The sequence below is a fragment of the Rattus norvegicus genome, chromosome 4, assembly GCF_021556685.1.
Source record: "Rattus norvegicus strain SHRSP/BbbUtx chromosome 4, alternate assembly SHRSP_T2T, whole genome shotgun sequence".
In the NCBI taxonomy this organism is placed as follows: domain Eukaryota; kingdom Metazoa; phylum Chordata; class Mammalia; order Rodentia; family Muridae; genus Rattus; species Rattus norvegicus.
The window spans coordinates 85278323-85306098 of NC_141537.1; the positions used below are offsets into that span (position 1 = coordinate 85278323).

General features: G+C 47.7%; 1 long non-coding RNA gene across 5 annotated transcripts; it reads right to left on the reverse strand.

Annotated features, from left to right (window-relative positions):
* Positions 1-4413: 4413 nt before the first annotated feature.
* Positions 4414-26006, reverse strand: LOC102550746 (uncharacterized). 5 transcript variants are annotated; one of them, XR_015686620.1, is made up of 6 exons: positions 25644-26006; positions 23633-23775; positions 15342-15961; positions 10948-11098; positions 10366-10493; positions 4414-5614 (listed from the first exon to the last, which is right to left on the reverse strand). It is a non-coding gene; the product is annotated as an uncharacterized LOC102550746 (long non-coding RNA). The 5 variants fall into 5 exon arrangements; XR_015686619.1 differs by having other exon boundaries at positions 5119-5614; positions 10800-10970; positions 25806-26006; XR_015686621.1 differs by lacking the exons at positions 10948-11098; positions 15342-15961 and having other exon boundaries at positions 25806-26006.
* Between the last annotated feature and the right edge of the window lie 1770 nt (positions 26007-27776).

Below are 27776 nucleotides of genomic sequence, written 5' to 3' on the forward strand. Positions count from 1 at the left end.
TGAGCCACCATATGATTGCCAGGAATTGAACTCAGGACCTCTGGAAGAGCAGCCAGTGCTCTTAACTGCTGAACCATCTCTCCAGCCCCTAGCATTGGAATTTAATGCTGGTTTATTTATTGATAACTCTTAAGTGCAGGGTGCAGGGAGAGCAAGAAAATACTGACTGCTGCAGCGTGGTAGGGACAAGTTACCAGACTAAGACCACAAGACAGGGTGAGAGTGATCACCAGGCAGTGGATCAAAAATGGGGAGCAGCTGCATGGATTCTCTCCTGGAAGGTGAGGAAGGGCAGGTGGAGGATGTTGTGATGGAAGAATGGGTCCCTGTGGTCAGTGGGACAGGCCAAGACTGATTTGCCTGAGAAGGTCTCTCCTAGATGGGTGAGTGTAGTTGCCTTTGTCAGTTTGGTTCACTAAATCAAAATGCCACTGTGTGAACCACAGATATTTAGTTTTAGAGCTAAGAAGGTCAAGATGAAGGTTCATACATCTTGATTTGTAGACTGTTTCTCTTGTGTCTTCACATATAGACAAGTCATAAATGCCCATTAAAGGAAGTGAACCTCTCGCGAAGATGCCATCTATGTGATATATTTACCTTCTAGAGAATCTACCTGTAATTCCATTGTGTTGGTAGTTAGGACTTCTAGATGAAGACTGGGGGTGGGGGATGGCACACATCCAATTCAAAATATGGATGAAGTGGGCAGTGGGCAGAGCCAAGTCCATGAGGCATGTAGGTGTGTAAGGCAATCTTGCTCAGGTCTTGGATTTGAAAGGACATGGCCAAACTGGAATCGTAGGAACATGGTGGAGTGTGGCCAGGATGAGATCAGCCAGAGGCATGGAGACTCTTGTGAACCTTGCAAATTAGTATTGCTGGTACCCTGAATCCTTATCCAGATGCAACTCCCCGGGGGGAACGAGCTGGAAGGGGCCTCCACAGCAGTGCAGTCCACTCCCTGGCTTAGGCTCTTGAGCATTTGCAAGCCAGGCCATTTTTGCTGTGTGGTCACTTACTGGGCCTTGGACTTGGGGTCCCCAGAGATCAGGAACCTGGGACATCAGATCAGCAGAAGTGGGAGTTCTGTGTGGCTGCCAGGGCCTCAGTTTAGTCTTCGTTGGGCAAATACCAGGCCCAGTGGCTTGGGAGCACTTCTGAAAGCTGTTGATTAAAAGACTAGAGGCAGGTGGGATCCTCTTGGCAAGGCAGCAGGCTGCCTTTTCTAAAAAAAGTTGCCTGTGTTTAGAAAGCTGCACTCTCCTTGGACTATGGGAAGACAAGAAGAGAGTCATAGGAAACCATGCTGTGGGTTGACTGTACCCCAAAGTTCATGCATTGGAAACTTAATTGTCCTGGCTAGTTTTCATGTCAGCTTGACACAAGCTAGGGTCATCTGGGAACAAGGGATCTTAATTGGGGAAAATGCCTTCATAGGATTGGCCTGCAGGCAAGTCTGCAGGGCATTTTCTTGACCAATGATTGATGTGGGAAGGCTCCGCTCACTGAGAGCGCTACCAGCCCTTGGCAGGGAGGGCTGGTTCTATATGGAAGCAGACTTAGGAAGCCATGATGGACAAGCCAGGAAGTAGCTTTTTCTAAGGCCTTTGGATCAGTTTCTGCCTCCAGGTTCCTTCTTTGACTTGTCGGGATGATGGATATACAAGCTGTAAGGTGAAATAAACCCTTCAGGTGCTTTTGGTCATAGTGTTCTATCACAGATAGAAATACCCACTAAGACAATACACGGATGTATGTGCTAATGTATCTGGAGGGCAGTCTTTGGGAAGTCATTAGACTTAGAGGTCATTAGAGGTCATGAAGATAAGCCTCCATATTGGGACTGGAGGCTTTATGAGAAGAGAGATCTGAGCTTACAAGTTCCCTCACTTTCTCCCATGTAATGCTCTCTGAATGTGAATACAGGAGAAAGTCCCTTAACCTTGGATGTTACCAGTGCCAAGAAATGTCAGTGAACGTCATAAATTGCCCAATCTGATGTTGAGATGATACGAGCTGGCGCAGCACATCAGTGTGCTGTTCTGGTAGCCAGCAAGACTAAGTAGGGGCGGAGCCATAAGGCCAGCAGCTTGGGAGGTTTGTCCCCTGCCCATTCCACTAGGCCTAGAGCTTGGGCATGAACGGAGGATTCCAATTCATTGAATAGCTTATTTTCTGGGAGCCCTTGGAAAAAGATTCCACCCACGAGGGCTTCAAGTTTCTCATCTGTCCAATGCCTGCCTTGTAGTATCCTGGGTCCTGAAGATACTGAAGAATGTGGGGTTCTCAAGACTCCGACCTTCATTCCCAGTGTCCCTGGTTTTCACTTGGCCATGCTGTGGCTAGGGGCAGGCTGATAGTCTCTTAGGTACATGAAGCATCACCGTGCTCCACTGACTGCAGGAAGTCGCACTTCGTTCCCTTGACCTGAGCCACCTGCCAGTAAAGAGGGGAATACCCTTCCTTGCACTCTGCTCCCTCTTCTCCTAGCCCTTAGAACTCTTGAAATGAGACACAGTCCTTAAAAGTACATTTAGGGGATAGGGAGGTTATGAGTGGTGGAGCTAATGTGTCCTGACACACCTTGCCTACCTTCCCAAGACAGGCAAAGGCGTCAACAATACTGAATTCAGCCAAGGACAGAGATCAAAGACAGGTCTGAGCAGACAGAGTACCATGCCTACACTACATCCAGCCATCCAAGAGGTGGCTCATTCAAGGGGACTGTCATTCTTGCTTTATGAAATTTCTTTCTCATGGCTGCTCCCATGTGGATCTCCTGGAATGTAGTAGTAGCTGTCTTTCAGGATTTAACTCACGTTGTTGTGAGCATGCTATCCTGCCTCCCAGGGGACGTCAGACTATCACATATTCCAGGAAGTCTGTGTTCTCATGGTCACCTCTGAGCAGTTTCAGCTTCTTGATCCCACGTGTATCTCTTCTCTGTGGCTTATATAAGCCTGCACATGGAACCCCCACAACCCCTCAGCTCAAACAGGGTGTAGTCACTCCTGCTATGAGAAAACTTAGCCATAAGACTGTCCTCTTCCTGTTGTCTCAGTGTCCCATTTCACTTCACAGGCTGCTCCTGCCTTTGCTGTCTATGGCCTTGCCTCTGCCAGGCACAGGGCTTACTTGCTTTGGCTGGGGGACTGATGCTATATAGGACCAGCCCATTACCCACTATGCAAGTCACAGAGGGCTCTGCAATGTGTTCCGCTGTTAGGGGAGTGCTACAAGGTATGTTTGGTGAGACAGCTATTGCAGTAGAAAGGGGTGCCCCAAAATGATCAGAGTCACTGTGGCACTGGGACAACATGGCCACTTTGTCTTTTCTTTTGACCTTTGCTTCCTCAAAGGATCTCAGAGCAGCCCTGACATTTTGTCTACACAGATTTAGTTTTCCACATTGAATGTTACAGGAGGTTTCCACAGTCCAGAGTTTGTTGATAGACACGTGAGCTTCAGCCACACTTAAAGAAATTAGCCATCCACTTCCAGCTCCAGCTGGTAACACTCAATGTGGAGTCTCGACTCGTAATTCAGATACATAGGTCTATGACGTGGACAGGCACAGAACCTGGACATGGGAAACATTATGTGTCAACTGGGTAAGGATGTGGCATCCTGTTGTTTGTCCAAATACCCGATGAGATGCTGTAGGCCTAGGTGGTTCCTCACCCCAGCTGGAAACTCTGGAGAGTGAGGGTTTCCAGGGAAATTAAGACCAGTGTGTTAATTCTGAACTTGGAGTAGGGAATACCTGGCTTCTCACAAGGCCCAGTGCCTGGCGGGAGAGGGCAGAGCAGGAGCAGGAGGAGGGCTCACACAGGAGTTATGTGCCTGTGGAACCCTGGCAGGTGTCTGACAATGGAGGGGGCCAAGCCTGGGAGCTGGTGTAACCACATGCACCCTAGCGTGTGGGCCCAGCTCAGCCCAGGGGAAGAAGGGGTCATGTAGGATAATGTGCTGGGACAGAAGGACGAGCAAAAGGAGCCAGGCTCTGTTCTCAGAGACGCTGGCTTCCCTGTCATCAGAGAAGCTGGGCCAACTGACAGAGGTTATGGAACACTCAGCCATGGATCCCAGGGGATCCTTAGGATGAATGTGATTGGGAGGAGAGAAGGGAACGTCATCTTGCTGCTTTGTGTCCCCAAAGGCCATCACAACACCATTTTTAGAAACTGGTATATTCAGTGGGGAAGTGAAATCCCACACTGCTCCCTGACTTCTGCATTTGGAACATCCGGCTTTGTGAGTTATCTGAAGTTGGAGTAGTAATGGCTGGTGTTCACAAACCCTTGGCTCTTGCTGGGTATCGTGTCAGTCCCTGTAGCCATGAAGCCACCCATGTCTGTGGGTCCTACCTCCATGGCCTCAACCAGCCTTAGGTCAGTAATATTCACAAAGGGAGCCTCAGCACCAGAAAAACAAAATGACAAAAACTGCATCTGTCCTGAATGTGCACGGACTTCTATTTTTGTTATCATTCCCTCAGAGAACAGCGTGTCAGCTACTTATAGAACATGCAGTGCCCTTCATAAATAATCCGAGGATGAACTGGAGTATACAGCAGGATGTGCACGGGTTATATGTAAATATTATGCCATTTTACGTGAGGCCCCTGGAATCCCATGGAATTTGGCATTCACAGGGATCCTGGATCCAGTCATCCTTGGCACTGGAGGGTAACTGGGCTGAGTGAATTTCTATATTTCTCATACCACCCAGGGAAGAAAGCACAGAGAGATTGGGTGATGGACCTAAGGTCGCAGAGCCCATGTGTAGTGGTCCTAGGAGTTGAACCCCAGAAGTTCTGGGCCAGGAATCGGTGTTCTAAAATAGCATGCTTTGGTGCCCTTAGAAGCAGCAATGTTGCCTCCCAGGGCTTACTTACAAATCAGAGCATAAGCCCTCCCTGTACAGCACTCCTGCTGACCTAACACCACCCCACGCCCCCACCCAACACTGCTTTTACCAAACACTGTGGGTGGAAAATCAGAACCTCATAGCTTTGTCTCTTTTCACTGAGTCCACGGCAGCCGGGTAATGTGCAGGTTTGTAATGGGGCAGGAGGAACCACACCTCACAATAGACCAAAAACCCAATCAGCATGCTTAGGAATCTCAAAGGATCTTTCTTTCTTTCTTTCCTTAAGAAAGACACAATGCTCTTGCCCCAAGCCTGGAGCCATTGATTCAAGCGATAATAGGAGGTATTGTGCCGAGAACAGCTTCTTCTTGTGTGATCGCAGAATGTTCTCTTTGGCAGGTAAAAAGAATATTGACAAAAGAGATTCAAATAGTCCTGTTGCCATTCCCCCCACCCACAACGGCTTCTGAGGAAAAAGAGGAAATTGGCTTTGAAAGTAGCATAAATACCCATCACCCATGGTCCCAAATATTGATTCTATGTGGTGATTTTCGTTGCAAGCACATAGTAGGTCTAAATAGAAGTTCATTGGAACCAAATTGCCCGTGAGCATCCTGGTTGCTTTTTAAAAAGTTCAATCTCAAGTGAGCGACTTCAGTTCTCTGGGTCACAATTCCCCTGTGTAGAGTGGAGTGGGTAATATTGTCTGTCGCAAAACAGTGATCATGTCCAAATAAACCTGTTGCAAGACAAAACGCAAAATCAGTGTGCCTGACCTCGCAGACCTTTCTCAGCAACATGTGCTGTGGTGTAGCTAGTTCCCCGTGTGACTGTGGAGATGGCCGCAACTGCAGTTCCTGCTTCTGCCCGGTGTCCCAATAGCTAGGCTGTGAAAGAGCTTCCCTCAAACATCAAGCCAAGATGTCTGATTACATGTGTGTTTCTTTTGTCATTATGAAGCCTTAGAAGGAGCAGGGACATCCACCGTTGGGTAGGGACTTTGTCGGTTGGCATCGGGGATCCCATGGGTGATTCGGGGTCAGATTGATGCCTGGCCCAGGTATAGCCTCTAACTCTGCTGCCGCAATGGCAGGCTGTCAGTGGGAAAGTGAAGGGAAATGCCTCGGATAGAGGGGGTCACTCTGGGAGGCTGCTCCTGATGGTCTGAGCTACAAAAGGCATTTCCTTAGTGTTTACACAAGTAATGGAAGCCTAGCGATACTTGGCAGAGTACCAGCGTGTGCATGTGGAAATCAGAAGACAACTTCTGGGAGTCATTTCTTTCCTTCCAACATGAGGGCCCTAGGGAGAGAACTCAGACTGTCAGGCATGGCAGTGAGCTCTTTTCCCTGTGGAATCCTCTTGCTAGCCCGTGAGTACCTATTGAAGGCCAGCTTAGGTGTGTCTGACTGGGCAGCCGCACTGCTGTGGTCATTTCTGTAGATTCATTTCTTTCTGCAAGGCTGTGACCTGGGTGCTTCTGGGAAAATCACTTCCATCCCAAGTTAGCAAGCTTGGCTCAGAGGTGCCAGGGTGTGCTGTAAGCGAGAGATGGCAGCCGTCTATATACTAATTAGGCTTCCAACTGGTGCCTGCTTAACCTGGGAGGGGCCTCGAGTTCTCATTATGTCCCCTGACCTACTCATTAGCGCCCCAAGTCCAAGGTCTCATGCATTTGCAGATCTTCAGAAAAGCAATGACGACTCTGTGGGAACGAGGGAGCCTTTCTGCCCTCTTCCCAGAGTGGGAAAGTGGTTTCCAAGAGAAATATTTGCCTCTTGGCTAGTTAGATGTAGATCTAAAATGAGACTACATGCTGACTCACCTCAGAGTCTCTAGTCGGAAACTCGAAGTGATACTTTAAATGTCCCTAATGTCATCTGAGGAGTGCAAGTTTAGGAACTCTTGTCCTAGACAAGTTTTATAAGTCCTGTTTCCTCTCCCAGCATTGGTGTCCTGACCCATTGCTGGTCAGTGCTGGTCAATGCTGGTCAGTGCTGGTCAGTGCTGGTCACTACTGGTCAATCCAGTGAGCATCTAGCAATACACACAACCCCCCAACTGCCTCAATTCTTTGCCCTCTGCATCCTCCCTCCCTTCTCCAGGCAACTGAGCTATCATCAGAGAGACTCTTCCCCTTTCATCCCTGAGAAGACTGCTTCTCCTTTCTTTCTCTGTGAGAGACTCACAAAAGCCTCTAAACTCTAGAGTCTAAAGGTTTGTCCCTACTCACTGCTCATCCATTTTTCCATTATCAGTTGAACTTGGAACACAAAGATGAAGAGAAGGTGCAGATAAAGATGTTGCGGGGAGGGGCACCAGCATCTTCCACATCTCACGCCTGGCTTTGCCTCCTAGCTGGACTCCAGAATAAGTCATGTCTCCACTCCTTTCTCTACAATGGGCAAGGCTTAAACTAGACGAGCTTTTTAGAGCCTTCTAGCCAGAACGACTTTGGCTTGCAAAGAAGAGCTGGTGCTGAGAACCTTAGTGAGCTTAAGTTGTTAGTGGCTGAATACGATGAGTTCTGAAGACAGAATACACACCATGCATCAGATGGATAGGAAGTCTTTTTGTGTGACCAGGAGGGATGAGTGCATGAGCGCGTATAATAACAGACACTCCCCAAGTCCTATATCTCTCATGCCCCATACCTTGACTATCCAGCCTCTTGGGCACAACAAATAGGACATTTCAGCAATTCCAGCCAATAAAGCTTGGGGAGGCCAGCCAGGCCAGAAAGCTCTCTGAAGTCACCTGATCTGTCAGGGCCAGAAGCTCTTGATGCAGCTCCCTAGCTGCTGGACACCCGGCTGGTACTTGTCTGGCTTCTCCTCTTCAGGCAGTCGTGTTCCACAGGCCCTAGGAGGGAGGATGGCTCTTCCACACAGCCTCCTCTAAGGACTGGCGCCCTACAGACCCGCTCACTCCTAAATTGTTCCTGTGTTCTCTTAGTAAGCACGCTCTTCATCTGTCTCCACCAACTTAGAAGACCACAGTGCCTTTTGTAAAAGTATTTTTAACAACACAAGAAACACACACATACACTGTTATTACTAAGAAGTCAAAATAAAAGAAACAAATGTTTCCCTTGGTCCAAACACCCGCTGGCTTACTAGAGAACACTTCCCCTGCCCAAGAAATACACTCTATCACTCTCTGAGGTTGTTTTTTCCCACCATAACATTTGCACTTTCATCTTCCCTTTTGTATTTTCACTTTTGTGGAGCTGTTTACCCAGATAACATACTTTGAAGATGCCCCTTTCACTTAGCAGCACACCTTAGAGACTTCATGGTCTTGTTATGTGTGTCATCTGTGTACACATCCATGTTCTGGACTTAGGACAGCATAGGTGCTGGCTATTCTATCAGCTGTCTTGAACAGCAGGCAGGGAGGTACTGGCTATTCAGGAATTTCTGTGTGACTTATTCATTAAGACAGGCTCTCCCTACTTAGCCCAGGCTAATCCCGAACACTCTATGTAGTTGATGCTGATCTCAAACTTGAGATCTCCTAGTTCATCCTCCAAAGAAACAGAATTAAGGCCTGAGCCACTGAGTCTGGCTTGATTGCTCCTCTTGGGAGATCCGTCGAAAACTTCCTGTGCTATAGGGATTCCACAGAGAATACTTTTGCACACATCTTTTCCTGTATGTACCATGTCTAAATATTTCCTTAGAGCATGCACTCAGAAGTAGAATTGCAGCGTTGATGGACACGCACATTTTCTATTTTCATAGATACTGCTAGTCTTCCTTTCGAATTGCTTGTTGTCTGGCTTCTGAGACCTCAGTGTACCCCGCCCTTGTCTAGGGCCATTGTTATTCACCTTCACTTCCCAATCCGGTGAGCAGGAAGGTGGGTCTGACTCTTGATGATTTTCATTTCCCTGATTACTGGGGAAGTGGAGCGTGTTTTCATGGTTATTAGCCGTTTCGAGGTGAATGTTCACTGCTTAGTAAAGGTACTGACAAGAGGAGAAGAGTAGTGTGTGTCTGTGCAGGTTGTTCCACGAAGTCCCAGTGCTGAGCTAGTTTGTGGGTACAGATGGGGTACAGTTGGGGGGGTTAGTTATAATGCATGGAATGATACAGCGTTCCCAGTAAGAGAGACAAGGTTGGGCCTTGCACCCTGGGTATTTCCTTCACTATCCTACAACTCAGTGGCCGTGTGTAGAGAGGATTGGCCCTCCTTTTGGATTCAGTTTGTTTCACTTATTTACTGTTGCCTAACAAGGTATCCGGGACATAGTGACAAACACAACAGCTCCCTGTTGGTCAGTGTGTCAGCACCCTGCAGTGGGGACAGCTCAACTGCCAATGGGCAACTCTATGAGCTGTCTTCCAGGCTGAGACATTCGAGAAAGAGTGTTATTTCGCATGTTTGGAGCATGGGCTGGGATGCCTGGGCCAGCTGAGGCCTCCAGTAATTCTCCACCTGACTCAGCTCATGCTTTCTCAGAACATGGAAGTCTCAGGGCAGTGACCCTTCTTACATAGCAGCTAGATCCCTTAGAACACAAAGTGAAGTGTATTAGGTCTTCCTGATGTTCAAGCAGAAATCCCACCATGCCTCATGTCACTCTCAGGACCAGTAGAGGGGAAGCAGATTCCATTTTTGGGGGGAAGCGGTTGGGAGGCACTTTTGCAAAAAAAGCCTATGGGGGCTGGAGCTGTAGTCTACATACAGTGGAAATCCCTCCACAAGCAATGGAGCAAAAGAAGAGTGTATTATAAGAATGTGGGTATCTTAGAGAACCATAGGCCAGGAAATGCAGCCATGGAAAGGTCTGGGATAGGAAGATCCATCAGTTGCCCAGTTTGCATCTCACTGGGCCTCTCTTGGTCTTCCTCCTTCTCTCCTTGTTTGATAACAGAAACATTTGGGAGAGCAAAATCTTGAACTGCATTCTGGGAAGTATGTTGAGGGGGGCAGAGACAGAGACAAGGACAGAAACAAAGATAGAGAAAGATAGAGAGACAGACAGACAGACAGACAGACACATGGTTCCCAGAACACTCCAAATACCCAGTATGCTTCCCATAAACCCCACCTGTCTTAGTGGTTCCGCTGCCTCCCAGCGGCATGGTTTGCTGATTTGCTTTTCCAAGAATTCAATGAGTTTGCCCCAGAGAAACACCTTAACTCTCAAACTCTCAACCACTGCAAGTTTTTCTGAATCTAAATTCCAACCCCAGATGGATGCAGGCCCGGACCCAGATGGACCCAGTTGTTCTCCTAGAGAAGAAAAAGAGGCTCAGAGATGTGGAAGGTCTTGCCTAAAGCCCTGCACAGCTGGGGAAGAGAGCCCAGTCTCAAGCTGAGGTGCTCATCAGACTCCAGAGCCAACTTTCTCTCTAGGCTTCCCTAGAGCAGTGACAGGCTCTGCCTTTCTGCCCCAGCTGCTGTCCAGTGCTGATCTGCAGATGCCTTGTCCTGACAAACAGCTTCTTCTACCCAGTGCTGGGAGAAGCAGCGTCATCTCACCTGTGGACTGCGGGTGCACCTGGGAAGATTCCAGCTACCGTCAAGGGCCTCCGTGATGCCCGCTGACTTTCTGTCTCGGAGCTGAGCTCGAGTCGCAGCACATGATGCGAAACTGGGGGTTGTAAGACCTGATATGGAACCAAGCAGGCAGGAACACTTACTTCTGTGCCCCACGATGTGGAACATCGGCCTCACCGTGGCTCTAATACACCCAGTTACACTTGACAGGGCTATGCTGAGTGGCTGGGATGGGTATACCCTGGACTGTCTTTCCATGGGATCCCAGACCTTTTCTCTTCTAAAAGGGCCTTGGGTGACGTCAGCTACAGCCTTGGGTATCCTCTTCCCTCAGTTATACCTAAGAACATCCTCACTCTGTAGGGCTATATTTCTATGACACCATCTTGGAGGGCAGGCCTGCGGACAGGTTTTACCTTTAGTTAGATGCCTTTATTTTGGAGCCAGGGAAGCATGGTCTGGCAGATCACCCAATGCACCATTTATTCATCGCTGATTCTTTGTGGTAGGTCTGCCCTGCTCAGATGCTGTCATAGCACAGAGACCAGAAGCTGTGAAACTCACTGCTGTCCTAGACCGAGGCTTTGCTGTGGGAGGCAGGCAATAAGCAAGACGAGTCAGTCGAGTACACAATGAGTCATTAAAGGCAGGTGCTGCTGGGTGAAAGGATCCAAGGAAGCGAGGTTAGAGTCTGAGGATGTTGTGCTGAAATGTCCTGGCGAAAAGCAACAGGAGAGAATGGGTTTACTTTATTTTATAATTCCATGCCATCATTATGGGGAAGTCAGTGTAAGGAGCTTGAAGCAGCTAATCTCATCATTTCCATAGTCAAGAGCAGCGCAGAACGAGCTCATACACACTCACTTGCTTGTTTGTCTGTGCTCAGATCAGTTTCTCTATTCTAACACAGTCCAGGACCCCTTTCCCAGGGAACAGTGCTGCTTATAGTGGGCTGGATCTTCTCACATCAATTAACTTAATCAAGACCATACCCCACAGACATGCCCTCATGTAAATGCAATGTAGATCTTATTAAGACTACTTTCTCAGGTGATTACAGATTGCATCAGTTTGACAATTAAAGCTAGCTATTACATATTGGATGGTGCAATTTCAGAATTTTAGAGGGGAAGAAGGCCTTTCTTTCTTGAAGGAGACATTCAAGCAAAGATTAACAAATCTTTGTGATAAAGTAAAATGAGGTGTGAAAATGAGATTCTCTGGGGAGAAGCCTGCCAGGGAGTGGGCTCCAAGGGTCCAAGGGCGTGGGTCAAAACAATGTATATCACGTTCAGGCAGAGAGAGACAGAGAGACAGAGAGACAGAGACAGAGACAGACAGAGAGACAGACAGACAGGAAGAGGAGGAGGAGGAGAAAAGGCAGAAGATGGAGGAATAAAGAAACGAGGCCTTAAGGGCCACTATAAGAGCACTGGCTTTTATATTGAGTTGTGGCAACTTAAGAGGAGGAAGTTAACATTGTTATATTACTATTATTAACAAAGAAAACTGTATAGGGAACAACCATGAGATGAAGTTATTACTAGTAACTTTCAATCTTTCTGGTTACTAAGCACTTGCAATTCTATAGCCACCTCTTGAGTTGGTACCTTATTCTCATGAGGATGGTTTAGTAACTTTTACAAGGTCACACAGCTATAGAGTAATTGTGGCAATTTGAATGGAAAATCTCCTCCATAGACTCTGGTGTTTAATACTTGGTCCCCAGTTGGTAGTGCTGTTCAGTGAGCTTACAAAGCCTCTAGAAGAAGCACATCACTGGGCACTGGTGTGTGTGTGTGTGTGTGTGTGTGTGTGTGTGTGTGTGTGTGTGTGTGTGTATTAAGAATTCATAGCCTCACCCTGCTTTTTTCTGTGATTTCTCTGCCTCCTGACTGAAGACTGCCTTCATGCTCCTGCCACCATGCTGTTCTTCCCTGCCTTGCTGGACTCTGTTTCTCTGGAACAGTAAGCCAAAATAAACCCTTTCTTCACAAGGTTTCCTATGGCCATGATATTTTACCACAGCAACAGAAAAATAATGAATAGTGTGATGGTTTATACATTCTTAGCCCAGGGAGTGGCACCATAAGCAGGTGTGGCCTTGTTGGAGTAGCTGTGTCACTGTGAGTGTGGGCTTTAAGACTCTCATTCTAGCTGCTTAGAAGCCAGTCTTCCACTAGCAGCCTTCAGATGAGGATGCAGAACTCTGAGCTCTGCCTGCACCATGCCTGCCTGCCATGTTCCCACCTTGATGATAATGGGCTGAACCTCTGAACCTGTAAGCCAGCCCCAATTAAATGTCCTTTCTAAGATTTAACTTGGTCATGGTGTTTGCTCACAGCAGTAAAACCCTAACTAAGACAAATAGTCATAAAACAAGAATTTGAATAGGAATTCAGCTAGTCTGAATTCTAAGATTGTACTCTAGACCTCCTCTTATGCTATCTTGAATTACTGAATAAGTATTCTCAGTATTCTCATTTAGTCAAAGATATGACAGTATACTGCATGGCCTAGCTTCACTCAGAGATGAGTGCTATACATCTATCCATTTATCCATACTACCTAGTCATCCACCTACCCATCCACTTTTCTCCTAACTATCTAACCACCCATTCACCCATCTTCCTTGTACCCTTCTACTAGTCTTTCATATATCCACCCACCCAACTACCCACACATCCCTCTATTCATGTACCTAAATATCTCCCATGCATCTACCCACTTACCCTTCCATCCATTTTTTTTCCCAGAAATATCAGAAGAGGGCATCAGATCTCATTACAGATGGTTGTGAGCCACCATGTGGTTGCTGAGATTTGAACTCAGGACCTCTGGAAGAGCAGTCAGTTCTCTTAACCGCTGAGCCATCTCTCCAGCCCTTCCATCCACCTACCAAGACACCCACTCTTCATTCCTTCCCTCGTGTCTCTCAGCAACCCATTCACCCACATTCAGCGTTCATGGAGGCCTGCACACTCAGCTATGCGGAGTAAAATATTCAGCTGATTCTGACATTCCTTTCCATTTCTTTCCCATGGCAACAGAAGCCAGAGCAGCCTCTGATTCCAAAGCTCTGCTCTGTCCAGCCCTGCAACTTCTCTGGGCCTCAGTGTCTGTGCTGTCTCTTAGCTTAGTAGCTGCCAGTCTCCTCTGAAGTACCTGGCTCATAAGTTGTCTTGCTGCTTGTAAGTGGGAAAGGTTCCAGCCTCTTGGAAGCTTAGAAAGGAGGTGGCCATCTGTAGTGGTGAATTGTTAATCTGCTCTGAGCTCCTGGCAGGTGATCTCACCTCTTGACACCCGCCAGAGTGCCCTGGATTCTAGAATGAGAAGACATGTACATGCAGCCTTTATATTTTGCTATGCCTTGACTAGCTCAATGGTTGGGCACTTTTAAACCTCCCTGAGGCTAGCACACACTCCCCTCTGATATTCCTGAGTTATGTTTTCTAAATCTGTCTTTTATCTTTGCTGCCCTGTTTCCTTCTGGGCAGCCCTCCCATGGGGCCACTTTCCCTTTGCACCGCCATTGGATCATTTCTCTCCTGCAGCTCTTCAACCTGATCTCTCTGCTTCTACATCATGGTGATTCTGTTCCTTCTGTCCTCTGCAGTTTTTGCCTGGGAATCCTAAAAGTCCTGCCTCTTTCACCCATTGGCTATTGGCTCTTTATTGATTAATCAAAAACCAATTGGGGACACAGATCCTCAGCATCTGGACATGCAGATTCACATGTGATTTTGGGAGCCAAATTGAGACAAAGCATTAGAACCAATCCCCAACAGCCATTTATGTTCAATGAAGAACTCTTGTCCTGCCTTTTGTGTGGGGAACATACTCCTCTTTCTTGCTTAGGGTCCTTGTTTGTGTGACCCTAGATGGGAACTGAGGCCAATACATAAAATTCAGTCCTGGTGAGGAGTCTCCTCAACATTCACTACTTTTTCCCCTCCTGGAGGAAGTTGAGCCTAGCCCGGGCCCATGTGAATGCTGTTTAACTATGCCTGAAAGGGGCAAAATTTATTCCTGGGCCCTCATCTCAGGCCAAACAAGCCCAAGGAAGCTGGCTCTGGGGCAGGAGGTGTTTGCCATGTTCTTTGGGTTCTACTCAATTTTTTTTTTAAAGATTTATTTTATTTATATACGTACACTGGAGCTGTCTTCAGACACACCAGAAGAGGGCATCGGATCTCATTACAGATGGTTGTGAGCCACCATGTGGTTGCTGGGAATTGAACTCAGGACCTGTGGAAGAGTAGTCAGTGCTCTTAACCACTGAGCCATCTCTCCAGCCCAGGGTTCTACTCAATCTTGACACTGCCCTCTGCCCCTTCCCTACTGCTCTCCTGGGTGATAGACTGAGGAAGACTTTGGACAAAAGGAGAAGAAAGAACAAGAGAATACCAAGGAGATGCAAAAGCCAGGCACCAAGGGTTACCTTGGAGTGTCTAAGGCTCATGCTTGTTTTACTGTAGTGCTGGCCCTGAACAACACACAAGGCAAGTATTCTACCACTGAACTACATCCCAACCTCTCTTCTACGTTTTGAATTTTGTTACATATTCACACGCAGCTTATTTAAATTTACTATAATTTAAAAATAATTTCAAGTAGTAGAAAAGCTGGCTCTCACTCAGGCTAATCAATCATTATCATTTTGCCATATTTAAAGTATCAATCATTCTCTCTGTGTATCTCACACTCATATACATTTATATGTCATATATTTTACACCTTGGATACTTTAGTGCTTAAAATAGTTTCTAAAATGTGTGTTTGTGTGTGTGTATGTACGTGCGTATGCAATTTTTAGACAGCTGTTGCTATGTAGCCCAAGTTGTCCTTGAACTCTTATGCTCCTGCCTCTGCCTGCAGAGAGCTGTGCTAACAGGCTTGGCAAGGCTGTTTGCGGCAGTGACTGAAGCCAGTAACTGCAACTACAACATCGACATTACCATTGACTCATCTGTGTGTCCTGTATTCAGCAGTTGTCCCAAGAGTGCACTTTCTGTCCGTTTGTCTCTTGTCTGTGGTCATTTAGTTGTCATGCCATTTTAATCAGGGCTGTTGTCACGTGGCATTCTCTGTTCTGCCATGACCAATGTTCTCGTTCAGCTGCAGGGGTTATTCTGGAGAGAGTCCCACCATTTGGAGCAGTCTGGTACTTCCTTGTCACTGGACTGAGCAAGAATATTATAAGGCCGAGCAAGGTGATGGTGGTGGTGCAGGCCTTTAATTCCAGCACTTTAATTCCAAGCAGGTCTCTGTGAGTTCAAGGCCAGTCTAGTCTTCAGAACAAGCTCTAGGGTGGCCAAGGCTATGTAGAGAAATCCTGTCTCGAACACCTCCCCTCCCCAAAAGAAAGACTATTACAAGGCCCATGTACTCTTGAGGGCAAGGGCTTTAGGAAATGGAGGAGGCTCACACACGAGGACTCGGGTTTGCTGTCTAGTATTGGATCCACTCCATACTCATCTACTCATCCATCTATCCAGGATGTGCTTGTTGGCTGGAGGTGTATTCAGTGGCCAAACATTTGCTTAGCATGGAAGATACCCTAAGTTCAATCTGAATCCTGAAAAAAAGAAAAGTATGTGTTGGGCATTGGCTGTGAATCACACAGTGTTGGTAATTCCTGGTACATGTCCGTGAGATATGAGGAAATCAGACACCCCATCCCTCTTTCCCTGGGCCCTCAGAGGATGGCATTATTTGTCAGTGGGATTTTTTATAAGGCAGAGATATTCTTGCATTATTAGGGTGGATCATGTTAGAGACAGAATATAAGACGGCCGGGGTGGGGCATGTAGGGAGGGCAGGGAAAGTCATGTAGAGGTGGCAAAGAGGCTGAGATAATGACCCTGCCAGCTGGTAGGAGGTGGGCATGTGCCTTCTTAAAATAGGCAGAAAGTGATTATTGCCAGCTGAAATCACTTAAATGTTGATCTTCAGAAATGGCCACTTGCTTGGCTTTCCCATGTGCCGTATGATTCTTCAAGGGGCATTACCTTCATATGCTAATGCCGAAATAACCTTCATTACCAGAACCTGAGAAGTGTGGCTGCCACCATCCCCAACGACAGCCTCTGACATGAACCTTGCCCTCCATCGGCTTCTACAGTCCCCACCATGTCTCAGAAAGTTACTCATGATCCAAGAGCAGATAGCAATCCTTTCTGCCATTCCTTCCCAAAAAGGTTTGCTGCCCCCTTTCTAGTCCACCTGAGAAGTGTGTATCAGCCATCGCATTTTAGAGTCCACTCATAGGGTGAGGAGCCCCATGCGTGTGTCAGGTTTATTAAACTACCTGCTTTTTCATGGTTGCTAAGCTTTGTACTGATTTGGATCCTAGATTCAGCCAAAAGGCTTACATCAGCAGTAAGGGTCACAAGAGACCGGAGCCAAGGCCCTGCAGATGCCTTGACTCTGTAGCCTGCCCATTCTGTAAAGTGATCCAGTTTGGTTTGTTCCAGAGCCTCAAGATACTACACGCAGACGCCCAGCTCCTCACTACTGATGGGAACAGGGCCCTCTCTCATTGGCTCTGTAGCTTTCAGCAAATCTCTGAATCCCCCCAGTGTTTCTTTACTTTCCATGCCATCAAGGTAACTGGTATCTTGCCTAACTCAGGGAGTTAACAAAAATGAAGTCCTTGGTACTTAGTATGGCCTTTCATGATTGGCAGCTGTGACCGCTACAGCCTACTCTTGTTGGCTAATGAGGCTCTGATAGTCTTTCCCAGTCTGGAAGCTGAGTTTTATTATATCTGATCAAAGTATGGGAGTATCAGGTATGGGAGTCTAGAAAGTTCTATGTCTGCAAGCACATAAGAAGGGGATAAATAGCTCTGTAGCACCCTATCTTAGTAGGCCTAAACCAATACTAGTCTATCCCATGCTGACCTGGGGATCCTAGTGGCCCAGTTTGCCTGGGCACTCACTGTCACTGTAAAGCTAGGGTAAAGATGGTTTGGGCTACTAGGTTGGGAGGTCCCAGAAACTAGAGCATTTGTGTTGGCTGTGTCCTTGCCCTGGGACTACACACCACACACACACACACACACACACACACACACACACACACTACTTTTGACTCCATATTTTCATACCTCTGCCAGGACCACTATGGGACACATTGTTGTTGGCAAGGTGTGACCTGTGGTTTCACAGTGGGTTAATCTGTCACTACTAGCCAGCAAGCAGGCAGGCGAGACCAGGGTTCTGCATTCATGCTCCTTGAGGCCCCATTATATCTCCTGGGCTCCTTTTACACATCAGGTAGTGGTGGTGGTGTCCTGTTCATGTGCAGGCCTGGAGAAGAGGGGACATGCCATCCAAGGCCTCTCACAGGTCTTACCGAAAGGATCATTTCAAAAGGGCTCCTAAGAAAAATATTACTAAAGGACAATAAATGTGAGTCTTCGATTACAGTTTCCCTGTTGCCCGGAAGCAGAGCTCAGCTAGAATCTGTGGATATTTTTAGGTTGTATAATGCAGCTCTACCTTGAATTTGCATAGCCATTTTTTCCTATTGAAACCCTGTCATTTCAACCCGTCGAATGCCAGTACATTTTGCTGCGATGCAAATCTGCCAAAATTACCTTCCAATTTCGTAATTGGTAAACTGAGGCTCTGAGAGGTAAATCAGCGGGTCAGGAAAGCTTGAAAGACAGAGGAGTCTCAATAGGCAGGCTCTCCCGGCAGCCTGTATCAGTGGGTGATGGCTGGGGTCTAGTAGATGGCTAATCTTTTTTGCCTCCGCTGCATGGATAAGTTAATGGCTCTGAGAAGAGTGAGCAGGAAGCCTCAGAGCCTGGAGGATGCCCAGGGCAGGGCTGGGCCGCTTTAGCATAACCACAGCACTCACAGTTTTCTGGCAGCTCCTCTGTAGCTTGAGCCATGTAAATTGTTAGATTTGGTTTTAATTTATTTGCTGATGAATATCCCTCTCCAGAGGCCGGGAGGTGGGACAGCAAGTCTCTTTTTAATTATTTGGGGGTATTATTTCTAAAGCCCTTTGAGCCAGGCTGGGACCTGAGGAAGCTTCTGCCTCTCCAGTGAGTACCCAGGTTCCCCTACCCTCGTGTGCCTGGTAAATTACCCAAGGGCCAGGCTGAGCCAAGTGGCTCTCTCCCGCTCTTCCCCTCCTCCTTTTCACCTGCTTCTCTTGCCTCAGATGGGCTGATGGGCCCCTCTGCCTGCAGGCCTGGGTTGGATGGAAATAGGGAGGGGAAGGCCTGATAGTCAGCTGCCCACTGGGGAGCAGTACCCCTGGGAGCACAGCTTTCTAGTCCCCTGCATCAACTTGATAGCATGACCATGTCATCAAAGTGTCTTCAATGGCTCCTAACTTCCCCAGAGTAAGATGATGGGCCTTGCAGGGACACGCAGGGCTGTGAATGAACACATCCTACTCTGCTGCCATTCCCTACCCCCTTCATTCTACTCCCAGGCATTGATCTCCCAGGTGCTATTTCACCTCAGGGCTCTTGCACTAGCCAATGGCCGTCCTCCCAAAGATAACTTCACTTGACACTTCTTGAGCTTATTTTTTTTCTCTCCATCTTCAAAGGTCACTTCACAGAGATACTCTTCAGCCATACTGCCCACTCCTCACACTGCTCTCCTCTGTTCTTATGCATTGTTTCATGGAGGGACAGCTGCTTTGCTGGAAGAGTCCGCTTCCTTCCTGTTCTAGGTCTAGACAGCCCACGGCCACCAGTTGACTAAGAGAAGGCTGTAGAAGCCTTGAGATATGTCCTTTGCTGTGATGTGGTTCTTGTGACACTGAGTAAATTGGTATTCTAATTATGATGAATGACATCATGCTTTGACAGCACCAACTCCATCTTGAACTTCTAACAAAAGCTCCTACTGAGCCAAATGGCTGGCAGGTAGTCAGTCTGATAGCTGGCTGACAGCCACATTGACAACTGTGCATTCATATGTAAATGACACTGTTGGTACCTGGGCCTTTCTTCTGAAGTGGACATCCAAGAGCTCAGATAATACTCTCTATGAGTGTAAATACAAACACCATCAAACTGAGTGTCCACAGTGACCTGAGATCCTGCCCCAGTGAACTTCTTCAGCTGTATCCTTGGCACTGTGGCAACACTCATTCCCATAGGAATCACCTCGAAGGGTGGTCTCTGGGGCCATTTTGACAGTTTCCTTTGTGGGTACAAACTATTACTTTCCTTGCTAGTGCTCTGTTCTCAAGTGACTTTTTACCACCTGTTTTGTCTGATATTTTCACCTATTCCTCCTGTTTTATTTCCGCTTCTTCGGGTTTTGTGAGCAGTGCAATAAACCGGTTCACTTAGAAAGTCTTTGCCTGGCCTGGCTCTCATCCAATTAAGGGGAGAGAGGAGCTGCCTCTCTCAGAGAAAATCATTTTAAGGTGACACTGTTGCTAGATTGGGGAGCAGGCTGTCCCAGTTGGTGCAGTGTGACAGAAGGTTTCAAGGCAGAATATGTGCGTAGCCAATGCCCAGAGCTCCTGAGACCAGGCTGAATAAAGATCGTTTCTCCCATTCCCTTGTCTGTTCAAGGGCAGATCCTCAAAACCTCATCTCTGCTCTGCTTCCAGGAACTGACAAACCCACAGGGCCTGCAGCCACAACGACAGCTTGTCTCACCTCCCACCCCCAATCTACCCTTTGTCTTATTGTATCCCACTTAAGACCTGCCAATTATTTCTTTGGTTTTTGTTTCTATTAAAATAGATGTTTGCCTGGCTTGTTCCTGGCATTCAGTGCCTGCACACAATAGGTCTTCTATAGATAACATTGTTCTGTGACTCACCATTTACCCTTCATGCAGCAGGTATTGCTGTACCATGAGTTTTGCAGGAAGCTCTGGCTGGACTCCAGTTTGGACAGGAGAGAAACAGGAAAGAAGGCTGGTGGGGAGCAGCATCGGGAGAAAACAGAGGACTCTGGGCTGAGAAACAGCTAAGTGGGCAGGGGCCTCAGGTAGGTGATATGCTGAATGTTCCTGAAGCTGTAGAATCTCCCACAAGGGGGGGGGAGGGGTAGTCATGAGTAGATGGCTCATGAACTCTGTGCCCAGGACAGAGAGGCCAGCAAGGTGGACCCCAGGGGCTGCACAATCTTCATCAACAGAAGGACAGACTGACAGGGACCCTGGCTCTGCCTGCAGCATGGGGCCTTGGAATCTGCATCTTTTGTGGTGAACAGGGGAGAGATCCTCTGGGGCTGGGGTGTATATGGGAAAGACTTCTTCTGGGAAGTGTGTGTCCTTACACAGAGCCCTCCAAGGGGCAGGTAGCTTCATTCCTGGGGCCATCAGATCCATTTTGTGGCAAGTTCTTCTTGCTGCAAAAACGGGACAATGTTCAGAAAGGTTGCCACCATGGTACTGGTGGCAACAGCAATTGCAGCTCTCCAAAACAAGGTTCCTACTTCAGAGCTCTGACAGGCCCAGGAATGACGCCATCTGCCCCACTGGGGGCCCTATGCCAGGCCACACACTTCCCAGAAGAAGATTGTTGTGCTATATACACCCCAGCCCCAGGAGAGCTCTCCTCTGCTCATCACTAGAGATGCAGACTTGAGGATCCATGCCGATATCCATGAGACAGAGTCAGGGTCCCTGTCAGTCTGTCCTTCTGTTGATGAAGATTGTGTAAGCCCTGGGATCCACCTTGTTGGCCTCTATGCCCTGGGCACAAAGCACATGGGGCACCTAATTTCACTATCTATCCATTTTCCTTGGCAGCCAGACACAAACAGGATCAAAACCCAGGCTACCACATGCTTACCCAAAGAAGGTCTTTAAGTTCTCTGAGCTCCAGTTTATGCATCTGCAAAATGGAGGGTGTGGTTGATAATCTTGGTTGTCAATTTTACTACATCTGGGATCGACTAAAACCCAAGCAACTGGGCATGCCTGTGAGGTGTTTTCTTTATTGGATCATTTGAAGTGGGAAGAACTATCCTAAATCTGGGCCACAACTTCTGGTGGGAGCCCACATTAAGGATATGAGAGAAGAAGGAAGCTTTTGCTTTTTGCCTGCTTGCTCTCACAGTTACTGGAAAGTTTATCTAGCCTGCTGTTAAGGGATTATTTTTACTAGTATTTATTAGAACCTTCATATTTGGGATTCCAATGAGACTGAAGACTAGCTGAAACATCTAGCCTCATGAACAGGAACAACAACTGAATTATTAGCCTTTCCACTGGGAGACAGCCATCATTGGACGAGCCAGACCACAGCCTGCAAGCCACTGTGGTAAATCCTCAGTCGAGCATGGTGGTGCCTGCCTGTAATCCCAGCACTTGGGAGGCAGAAGCAGGTGGGTCTCTGAGTTTGAGGCCAGCCTGGTCTACTAGAGAGAGTTCTAGGACAGCCAGGGCTACACAGAGAAACCTTGTCTTGAAAAGCCAAAATGAATGAATAAAATAAATAAATAAATCCTCATTTTCACTGTGTGTGTGTGTGTGTGTGTGTGTGTGTATGCTTATATATAGTATAGTGGTTTGAATGAGAAAAAAAAACACATAAGCAAATATATTCAGCCAGTGCTTAGTCACCAGGAAATAGGACTGTTTTAAAGTTTTAGAAGGATTAGGAAGTGTGTCCTTGTTGGAGGAAGTGTATCACTGAGAGTGGACTTTGGGATTTCAAAAACCCATGCAAGGTCCAGTGTTTCTTTCTCTGTTGGCTGCCTTAGCTATTGCTCCAATACCGTGTGTTCTGTTGTGTTCCCTGCTGTGATGGTCGTGGGCTACTCTCTGAAACTGTAATTCAGAAAGCCCCTAATTAAATGCTTTCTTTTGTACGTGTTGCTTTGGTCATGGTGTCTCTTTAAAATAATAGAACAGCGACTAAGACATAATCATTCTGCCAGTTCTTTTCCTTTAGAGAACCCTGACTAATATGGGGATTATCTTAATTACTCTACAATCATTTACCGCAGACCTAGTATGTGTCAGACCCTGTGTTTGGCTCTGGGAGCACAACCTCACACAGCAACTATCTATACACTCATGGAGGCCATGCACAAGCCTTCCAAGCAGCTAATCCCTGCCCTATGCTTCCTGAAGTGCCTGTGGTGAGCCCATAGGGGGACCTTGATGGCTTCTCTTTTGCATACCTGTCCCTTGAAACAGGAAAGCTATCACCAAGAGAGGAATGGCTACAGAGAATGCGGTATAATTGTTTGTAGGAAAATAGTGTAACTGGACATAATAATAGTAAGTAAATTATACCACTCTCAGAAAGACAAAACATCATATGTTTTTTGCTCATAAGCTATGCTGGTTAGTTTTTGTTAGCTTGAAACAAATTAGAGTTACCTAGAAAAGGAAACCTCACTTGGGGAATAGCCTCCAATCATATTGGCCTGTGAGTGTATCTCCTGAACATTGTCTTGACTGCTGACTGAGGTCGGAGGGCAGCCCACCATGGGCGGCATCTTCCTAGGCAGGTTGACCTAGGCTGTATAAGAAAGGTAGATGAATATGAGTCTGGAGGCAGCTTTCCTCCAGCCTCTGCTTCTGTCCCTGTTCTCACTTCCCTCAGTAACCGGCTGTGATCAGGACATGCAAGACAAAGGAAGCTTTTCTTCACCAAGTTGCTTTTGGTCAAAATGTTTATCATAGCAACAGAAACTTAACTGAAACATATGAGGTGTCTAGATTTTATACCAGAATGCTGAATTATGTATGAAGGTAGAAATGAAACTGTTTAGGAGAACAAAGAGGACTAATGAGAGGGAAGGCAAAGAAGGGGGACTTTGCACAGTGTATAATAGGCTTGTGTGGTGATGCCTCACACACTGCAGTCAAATGTACAGAGAATCTACACAGTGAAAGAAAACAGAGAGGTTAGAGTCAAGTAAGGAGGCAGAGACCCTGCTCCAAAGGGAGCCAGAAGACGCAAAATGACAGCACCAGGAAGCAGCACAGCTTGAAGGATGATGTCCTACTCCTTTCTACAGTTTGTTTCTGACAAAGCCCAGATTTCCTAGCCTGCCTGCATGTTTTCTTTCCTTGGTAGAGCTTGGGAAACCGAGACCAACAAGTGTCCAGGCCTAACTTACCACCGTATTGATCCCTGGCCTTCCCAACTTTTGCATTATTGCTGGGTCATGGTTCATGACCCAGATGACTGCAGCTGTCCTTTCCCACCCAGAACCTTAAAATGAGAGTCTAGGCACACCCTTGAGTTCAGAAGAGCTGCTTGAGCCTAGAGCCTGGAATAGGAAAAGGAAACTTACCATGCATCCAAAGCTGGTATGTAGATCCACATTAGACATCTCAGTTGCTGAAGTCAGATTCTAGAACCCACGTTTCCTGGCTGCTGACCAATCCTTTACGTGCCTGTGAAGGACTCTGCTTTTCATGCATGCTCCTGGCACAGCTGAAAACAGTGAGCACTGTCTGTAATCCCTTCCTCCCAAGACTTTGGATTCCCTGCGCACCTGCCTGTCCTTCCAAGGATCTGTGTGTGGGTTCGTTGGCTGCCTGGAAGCCAAATGACTGGACTCTCTAACATCCTCTAGAAAGTGGTTTCTCTGCCCTTGCTGCTTGACTGATCTGTGGTTTTGAAGCAAAGCCATGCCTTCTGAAATAAACAACTAAATTCTAGGGGTGAAACTGAACACAGCAGAATCGGCCACTCACATCCCTCTCTGATCCCAAAGTTATTACAAACTAAAAGGTACAACCTTCTTTCCAACACACAGGGAAGTCAGTTCCCAGTCTAACGACAGTGGGTAAAATACAGTTCCCATTAGTAACAGGAGGGGCTGGCTCTGTTTGCAGCACCGAGACTGAGGCTGTCTCAGTGGGTTGATTATGGCAGTGTGAATCATGATAAGGTTTTCCAGACAATGTTCACCCTAGGAGGTCCCTACCAGTCCTGGCCACTGCACTGTTATCTGCCTACCCAGGCTTGGGCCTCTGCTGCCTCAGAGAACCTCTTCTTCCCATTAGGGTGCCCCGCAGAAGGGTGCCTTACCTTCCGGGGCTTCTGGTTCTTCCCTACCCACCCTCTAAGAGGCGTGAGAGTCCTACCCAGCCAGCCAATCTCCACTTCATCCAACCCTGATTCCCCAGTCCCTCTGCATTGTGCCCAGTCTCCGCTGACAGCCTCAGAAGCTAGCAGGTCAGTAAACAGCAGTCCTACCCACCTCTTCTGCCTTTGACCACAGACCCCTGACAGGGCTGCCTACCCCCTTCCCAGCCTTCAACACCTCACTTAGCTGGTGGCCCTTAATCCCCACCAGCCAATAGGACTCTCCCAGGCTCTTGCAGTAGGTGGAGTCCTTTCTTTTCTCCAGGGGCAGCCCACTACCACACCATTACAGCCCCATTCCCAACACAGGGTGACTGGACTTTAGACCTCAGAGAGGCTCAGAAGTGATCTTTGGACCAGTTCCTATTGAATACTGGCCTGCAGGGGCCCTCATCTTCATCCCAGGTGGGAAGTGACTCATCTTCTGGATGAATAAATACCTCATGGTAGTAGGGGGATGTCTTTAGGACACAACCTTCCCCAGCCTCTCTAGGTATCCTTGCTACTGAAGGTTTCATTTGGTACTGTCCTTCCTTGCACCCTGCCTAGGAATGATTCTTGAGCTTGGGGCCCCTGTGTCTCTCAGAAACCTGATCCTGGTTCTGGTCAGGGAGTGGCTAGTTGTGAGAAGGCTGCTGGCAGGTGGTCTAGCCTTTACTGCCACCTAGGGAAGGGTTCTGAGTGCATCTTTCCCACTGCCCTTTGCTCAGACTCTGCAGCAGCAGATACGCTGAGTCCCAGGGAGCCTGTGCTTCTCCACTGAGTCAGAGCTCAGTGCCTGTGTGGCCCTTAGTGTTTGTCAACTTGACAAATGCTACAGTCACCTGAGAAAAAGACCCCCTCCATGAAAAAATGTCTCCATCAGACTGACCTATGGGCAAGCCTACAGAGCATTTTCTTGACTAATGATTGACATGGCAGGGTTCAGCCCACTATGGGCTGTACCATCCCTGGGCAGGTGGTCCTGAGTGGTACAAGAAAGCGCCCAAGCGAACCAGGGGAGAAAATGCAATAAGCTGCATTCCTCCATGGCTTCTGCTTCAGTCTCTGGCCCCTGCTTTGAGTTCTGGCACTGACTTCCCTTCATGGTAGACTATAAACTGTGAACTGAAACATACCCTTTCCTCCCCAAGTTGCTTTTGGTCCTGGCGCCTTATTGCAATAATAGTAATCAAACTAAGGCACACTGAGAGCAGACAGTTGTTCCTTACCCGGAGAGGTCCAGCATCACCAGGTACCTGGAGAGGAGATACTCTCCCCTCTTCCTCATTCCTGCTGTCCCCAGAAGACTCTGAAAGCAGATTTCTTGCTGGTCTGTTCTACAAAGGTCATAGCTGGAGAATTTAGTGGCATCTGCATTTTCTAAAACTTACCAGGACGCCCGGTTAGCACATCTGTTAGTTGGACTCTCAGAGTCGGCTGCCTGGATTGTCCTTAGTGATCCCTACGTGCTCCCTCTTTCCTTCTCTTGCCTGCAGGCAGAAGGGGAAGAGGAACACAGCACCATAGATACTACATGCTACACGCACCCTCAGAGGAGCCTGTGTCTACTGGAAAGTGTCAATGACCAGTGCAGACACTGAGATAGGAGCCCAAACCCTCCTGCTTGGTGCTGCCCACCTCCAGATGCTCCACCCACAAGCCATCCTGTATTCCCAACCCTACTGGACTTGTCCCAACTCATGTCTCAGCTATCTCTCCTGCCATCTCCAGACCCAGTGGATGCAGTCTGGGACCATGCAGACAGGGAGTAGGTCCTGATTTCAGAGAGACCTTGCCTGTTGAAGGTGGTTTTTCTTTTCTTGTTGTTTGTTTTTGCCCGAGTGGGCAGGAAAATACACTTCAGGATGTCAAAAAGTTGAGCAAACAAGCCTCTCTCCTAAGAACGCCTGGGTTCTGCTGATGCTCTGCCCTGCACTGCCCTCTCATGGCCATATGGAGTCATTGCAGCCTCACATTGCTGTAGCTTTAAGGCAAGGACCAGGGACCAAATTTGGTTTGTCCTTGACATGAGAAGGAGGACTGCCTTGATGGTGGGAGGATTCCCTTGTTATTGCTCTCTAACCTAAGTCTTAGGGTCACCTCTCTCATAGAATGGAAACATTTAAGGAACACTTGCTTTTAGCAGCAGTAGAGGGGCCCTTTCCCAGGCCATGGCTGTTGGCCTGGTCCTTCTCGTCACTTGCTGTTTCTGTTCAGTGTTCAGAAGTGGAGCATGAGTTAGAGAGGGGAAAGGGAGCTCCGTGTAGTGAGGTAATATGGGTAGGTGGCTGTCCTGGTTAGTTTTATTTTGTTTTTTTGTCAACCTGACACAAGCTCGAGTCATTTGAGAAGAGGGAACCTCAACTGAGAAAATGCCTCCACCAGTTTGGACAAGACTTTAGGGACTTCTTGACTGGTAATTTATGTGGAAGGGCCCTGCCCACTGTGGGTGGTGCCACTCCTGGGAAGGTGGAATAGGATGATGTGAGAAAGCAGGCAGAGCAAGCCAAGAAGTTTCCTCCATGGTTTCTGCTTCATTTCCCGTTTCCAGACTTCTGCCCTATTAACTAAGACAGAAATTGGTACTAGGGTGGGGGCATTGTAACAAACCTGACCATGTGTTTCAGGGAGAATTGTGCTCTCATTTGAACTTTGGGCTGGAAAAGCCTTGAGTGCTCAGAACTCAATGGGCTGTTCTCTAGGCTCGTAGAAGTTACAAATGTGGAGAGCAGGGCAGATGGTGGATGCCTGGCTTGTGTTCAGAGCAAAGCAAAGACCTATGGGAGTCATTGAGTGATACTTTGTATTCAGACCAGTGGCTCTAGTCAGCTTGGGCTGAAGAATTAGCTGTGGTTAATGCTAGCTTACAGGCGATTCCCTAGGGACCCAGGATTCCTCAGGGACCTAGCAATGGCTCATACCTGCTATCATCACCTGCTGCCACTGACAGGTGTGCCAAGCATAAAAGGACTGCCTGCTACCCCCCACCTCTCTGTTCTCAGCGGAGTTTTCTCTCCCTTTCTGTCCTTGGAACCCCTCTGTTGTGTTAGAATCACATCTCTCCTCCAGATAGACCATACCAGACCAATACTATTCCATGTAAGAGAGGTTTATTGTGGAGGAAGGGGGCAAAAGGTGACAAGGAAGACAAAGGGGAAAAGAGAGGGTGGAGCTCAAGAGGGTCTGCCTTTTATTTGGGTTTTAATGTAACCAATCCCTGGTAAAGGTTGGAGGTGAGCCAGGTGGACTCTGGGAATGTATGGTGATTGACATGGCAACAGATGCATGGGTCCCTGTGGCCTTTGCAGCTGCTCTTTCACAGAGGGAAAAGCAGGTCTGGCCCCGACCCTTACTTACATCCT